The 6,000-nt window shown below is 42.6% G+C and overlaps 1 long non-coding RNA gene across 1 annotated transcript in view; it reads left to right on the forward strand.

Annotated features, from left to right (window-relative positions):
* The window catches only part of LOC131995268 (uncharacterized), a 29,842-nt gene extending 24,573 nt beyond the window's left edge, over window positions 1-5,269 (forward strand). The window contains exons 2-3 of the long non-coding RNA XR_009397336.1: window positions 5,064-5,129; window positions 5,214-5,269. This is a non-coding gene — a long non-coding RNA (uncharacterized LOC131995268). The remainder of the gene's footprint in view (window positions 1-5,063; window positions 5,130-5,213) is intronic.
* Window positions 5,270-6,000: the final 731 nt, after the last annotated feature.

Here is a 6,000-nt window from a genome sequence, read left to right on the forward strand (position 1 = left end):
TCCCAAAGAAAAGGGTAGTTTTAGTAACCTTTCCCAATGAAAAGGTTAGTTTTAGTACCCTTTCCCAAAGGAAAGGGTAGTTTTGGTGCCCTTTCCCAAAAGGAAAGGTTAGTTTTGGTGCCCTTTCCCAAACGAAATGGCAGTGTTAGTACCCTTTCCCTGGGTATTAAAACTACCCTTTCCCAAAGGAGAGGGAAGTTTTAGTACCCTTTCCTAATGGAAAGGTTAGTTTTAGTACCATTTCCCAATAGAAAGATTAGGTTTAGCACCCTTTCCCAAAAGAAGGGGTAGGTTTAGTACCCTTCCCAAAGGAAAGGGTAGTTTTAGTAACCTTTCCCAAAGGAAAGGATAGTTTTAGTACCCTTTGCCAATGGAAAGGTTAGTTTTAGTACCCTTTCCCAAAGGAAAGGGTAGTTTTAGTATCCTTTCCCAACGGAAATGTTAGTTTTAGTACCCTTTTCCAAAGAAAACGGTAGTTTTAGTACCCTTTTCTAAAGAAAAAGGTAGTTTTTGTACCCTTTCCCAAAGGAAAGGGTAGTTTAAGTCGTTGCCAATTCATTTCGCTATGGGGTTTTGTTTTAAGAGTTGCCATCATTTGTCGAAATTTTTCTAATAATAAAGACAATAAGAGTCAATTTTCCATTCTCGCCATGATTCACCATTAGTCATTGAGTTTCAAATGTTATTCGTAGGGGGTTGAGTGAAATTTTGATTAATTTTACTGTAAACAATTTTCCCTCTCATTGTTTATAATGGCTATGGCATGTCGTTTTCCTATGTTAATATCTGCTAATGATCCTGTAATTGTTGTTTTTCTAAACTATTACTAAGGCCAAGGTGGGAGGGTGGGGAACAGAGAAAAGCATTCGATCTCGTCATAACATCATCATGTGGTTTACGCCCCATAATTGATGTTGCTTGGGTTTGGTTTACTTTGACTGGCTAATGTTCCTTTTGCATGAGTTGATGTAAAATGAATGATTGATGAATGAGAGAAAGGGGGGCAACACTGCCCCTTTCATCAAGAGAGAAAAAGAGAGAGCTCTTCTTCTTCTATAGATTGATTCTATGACTTTGGCGGAGAAAGTATTAAAATGTTGTAAACAACATCAATTACATGATGTAAAATTTACATCAAAAGAGAAACAATGGAGGTTATAATTACATCAGTATAGGTATTAATCATATAATATTGTTTTAACTCATTAAGTTTAGATTGATAATTGTTAACATGACTTCAATCCTTCCTTTTTTAAGTAAATATTGTACCCATTAGCAGTGGATGCAAAATATTGAAGTGTCAAATCCATTCTTTCTTACAATGCCTGAATTCACCTTTCCTCTTAATCTAATTAGAGTTCATTGATTTAAAAGCTCATTGACATTTTCACCACACTAGTGCATCTCTTTACCATGGCTACCCCAGATACTCACAATGTGAAGTAATGTCAACTTACCATGAGAGCGATTTATGTATTTGTAAATGCCTGTCTCAGCAGCAAGCTGAACTCATTTTCATCCTTGAGGAAATAAAAATGAGATTAGTTAGCTTCCAAATGCTGTCTTGAACTACTTTTATTTGCTATTTTTTGTCAGGGTTCAGCAACAGTTGCTTAAGGGGAAGCAAGAAAACAGCCATGGAGTATATGATAGCAGCAGCAGCAAGAGTTTAATCACTGCTGACTCTGCACCTTTGGTAATGCAAAATCGTTGAAGACAACCCCAGCAACAGCAACAACAATCAGACAATGATGTTGATGAAGACAGTGGCGAATATCAACCAACGAAACCCCATATTAAGGCAACAACAATGATAACCACCATACAAAAACAAATACAGAACGAGGACAACTGAAAAACTGTGAAACACCAAAAACAAAACACCGAAGAAAAGAACTCCACTAAGCAAAGATGATGAGGCAAACAATCCATGCACAGTGGGGAGAATTTGCACAATATAAACTAAATTTGAAAAACTATGTAGCCAAAGTCTCAAGAGAGGATGATGCAGCTGACTAACCCTTCGCACAGTGGGGACATTTGAATATCATGATTGGACAATATTTTAAGTGAAATTCCCCCCCGCGAGGGTTAACAATCTTGTCGTGATGCGGGCGGCTTAAGAGTTGAATCGAGGGTAAATGCACTCAAAAGGGGAATCATTTTGCCTTATGGCGCCTTGGTTTCTTAAGGTGAATGCTAGTACTTCGGATCTAACCTGAACGAAAAGTTATCCCAAAAATACAAACATTAAAAATAATACAGAAAGCAACTCTGCAGGTGGTCAACGGTCCAGCGCCGAGAATCCAACCGAAACGTCGTGTTCAGCAAAGACGGAATATCTGAAGGTCCCAACCTCATGTTAGACCCGCAAAAAACAAACACCCAACTAGAACTCTTCAAACAAAACACTGGTCTGCAAGACAACATTGATTTGTCCCCTTGAGAGGATACCTGCGATGGACTCTCGGGAATTGAAACGATCCAACTTTATGAAACGGTTGCGAATGACTTCCAAATGGTCTGGTCCTGACAACAGCTGGAACCTCAACTCATGGTGGAGAGGTGGGTACCTCGCAAGAGGAGAAGCGGAAATTACCCCCACGTTGGGGCTTGGGTTGCCTGAAATAAGTGCAGATAAACCTGCACCACTCAGAGGTAGCAACTGATTAGCTGCTGAGAACAATGGGAGAGATGGCACTGACGTGGCCCTCGTCAGGAACCGTGGCTACCAGGTAAGCAGGATATCGTTACACCTACATATGCGGCCTTGACGGATGAAGCACATCGTTGACGAGGAAAAGACAATATGGGCAGTCAGTAATTTCGGGCCATTTTAATAGGTCGGACTTGACGATATTATCTCGGCACTGATGCAGGAGTCCCTTGCAGTCACTCTGTTCTGACTAGACGGGTTTTCGGGGCGAACCTAGCATGGGTCTACATACAAATGGCGTGGAGGGAGGTCAGGGTGGTTTTTATCCCTAAGGTGGGATAAATAAACCACAGCACGACGAAGAATTATAGGCCCAGTTTATCATCTTTTTTATTGGAAAACCTGATAGAGACCTGAAAGTGTAAGAGGGACTGACGCCGGAGAACTTCAGTGGGGCACAACAGCCATACCTCAAAGGCAGGTCGGTGGAGGCGGCGCTTCACGAAGTTTTACGAGAGGTAGAGACGTCCCTCCGGCAAAAGCAGTACACTATGGCAGCCTTCTTGCATGTTGATGGGGCCTTCAATAACCTAGCCAATCCATATTCTCCCAGATATATGGTTAATGGCAGGATTACTAATGCAAACTTGGGAGATACTGGGGTCAGAAGGCGGGTAACAATAGGAACGTCCCAGGGAAGAGTGTTCTTGCCGATTATGTGGAACCTCGTGATAAATCAAATCCAATTGGATCTCGGCGAAGATGGCACGAAGATAATCGCTTATGCGAACGACGTCGTGTTGCTGGTCCCAGGCAGGTTACTGTCAGCAAGGTCATGGAAGGCTGCCAGAAATGGGTTGAGAACCAACCCAAGGAAGACGGAGTTGATGCTCTTCACGCGCAGATACAAGACACCGGAGTTTAGACTCCCGCCATGTACTTCGCCTTCTTCTGTCGAAGACATGGCTTAGTCCTCGATTTGAAGCTGTCCTAGAAGAGGAATATCGAGGAAAGAGGCCGTTAGGCATTGTACCCTTTCTACTTTTGCAGGAGGATGTTCGGTAGGAAGTGGGGGTTAATCCCCAAGATGATTTATTAGATGTATACGGCCATTGTGAGACCAATGTTGACCTATGGAGCACTGGCATGGTGTAGGGCTGTAGATAAGAGGAATCGGACTAGGAAATTCGAGAAGGGCCAGAGACTGGCCTGCTTTGGGGTCATAGTGGCACTGAAATCCGCAACGCAGGCAGGTCTGGAAGTGATGCTGGATATGTAGCCCCTTTGGATCGCACTTAGGCTGGGGGAGCTTGGCATGCTTAAGGAGGACAGTTACGGTCACAGTTCCATTCTTGATGTTAAGGTTGCGGAGGGTAGACTGAGGAGCATCTCTGACTACCTGGCACCGTTCCCGACTGGGTAAAGCACATACAGGATTCGTTTTCCTGGGTGAGATGAATGGAGGGTGAATGCTGTGTTTGAGGAGATGGAGACCTCGATCTTCACTTATAGCCCCAAGATTGAGCCACGGACTGGGCTGGAGGTTTAAGCCGACGTACTCAATATCGGTATGCCGGACGAGTGTACGGGTTTTTAGGCAGAGGTCTGTTGTAAGGAATTTACCGCCCTAAAAACAAAAGATTTATATGAACAGCATGGCGGCGCTCAAGGCCTTGGTTTCGAGGACGGTGAGGTCGAAGTGTTTGCGCCAGGTTGTTTGGAGTCCCTGGATAAGTTCCACGTCCACAATGTGACGTTGACATGGGTTCCCGGACATGAGAGAATCCGTGAAATCAGGGGCGGACAGATGCACCAGGAGGGGTTCGTCTGCTCCGAGCGAACCAGTCCCCGGTCTTGCCTACGTGGCATTTGTGAAGCTTCTGAACACAGTAGAAGAGATGACCAGAGTGACGTTGGTGGCAAGGTGGGACTCGGCGTATGGTTGCCGAACTGCTAGGTTGCTCTGACCCGTCATCGACCGTAGAAGGACGAGGGAGTTGCTGGCTTTCGACAAGAAGTCGATGATAACCGGGCACTGTGCCATAGGCCACATGGCAGCGCGCGTGATAATACCGCACAAAGACTTCTCCAGGAGTTGCCTTCATGAAGACGAGGAGGAAACTATCGACCACTTGTTCTGCTCATGTCCTGGTCTGCAGGGATCTGGGGAGGCGATCTGTGTGATCTTGCGAACGTAACTCTGGCAGATGTCCTGAGATTTGTTGACAGAATGGGATTGTATCGTGGGGGGTGCCAAAGCTCCGGCGAAGGCACTTACGTGCTTGCGTGGGGATGGTCGTTTCACCTCCCGCCCTGGTTCTGCTTTCCTCTTTTTTGTATTATTCGTGTATAACGTTCGGATATGGTCCGAAGTCTCACAACTTCTTTCTTTTCTCTTTCTTTCTAGGGTATAACAATGAGCCAAACTAACCTCCGAGTGAATTCACCTATGGTGGACAACTCCTTTCTTCCTGTTGGTTTTATTCGTGTTTAAGGTCCGGACATGGTCCAAGGTTTCACATCTTCCTTTTCTTCTTTTTCTTCTCTTTCTTTCTAGGGTATCACAATGAGCCAAACTAGCCTCCGAGTAAACTCACCTATGGTGGACAACCCATTCGATCAAACCTAATCTAAAATATTAAAATTTTCTGCAATACTAATAATTACAATTATAATAAATTAAATTAATTAAAAAAAAATGTAATAAAATTTGTTGCTTTGAAAAAATTTCTTATTTTAAAACGAATTTTAATTTTTTTTTTTGAGAAATTAAATTTTCTTACATACTTAATTTTAACAATATTTTTTTGTTAATTTAAATAATTTTTTCTTTTTGGTAATAGTAATTGCTTTAAAAATAGATTTTTGATAGAAAAATGTCTTTGCCCTTCTTTTGCTAAAATCAACGATTAATTTAAAAGAATCGTTTTTCCCAATATCTTGTTTCAATTTTCTCCCCCACTGTGCATGCATGTCCGTTGACGTTGTCATACTCACCACATTGGCAAAGATACAACAAAAAATAAAACAACAATTCAAGTCAGAGAAAACCCCAACAAATGATCACCGAACCGCATGCATACCCCACCATGGACGAGGTTTGTGAACAACAACATAAAATTGCATTGTTGTCATATTTCGTAATATGCTGAGGGCAGCATAAAACACTGAGCAACAACAAAAACTACACCATCCACTCACTCAGTATATTTCGTAAAAAAAATTGAATTGAAAAACTTAATTAAAAACTTACAACAACAACCCGTGCTTTGGTTGGTCGCAATGAAAACGAAGGCCCAAAAGACCTAGAGAGGAATATGTGTATGGTCACATAGTTACGCACA

Source organism: Stomoxys calcitrans, chromosome 2 (assembly GCF_963082655.1).
Source record: "Stomoxys calcitrans chromosome 2, idStoCalc2.1, whole genome shotgun sequence".
NCBI classification, from domain to species: Eukaryota; Metazoa; Arthropoda; class Insecta; order Diptera; family Muscidae; genus Stomoxys; species Stomoxys calcitrans.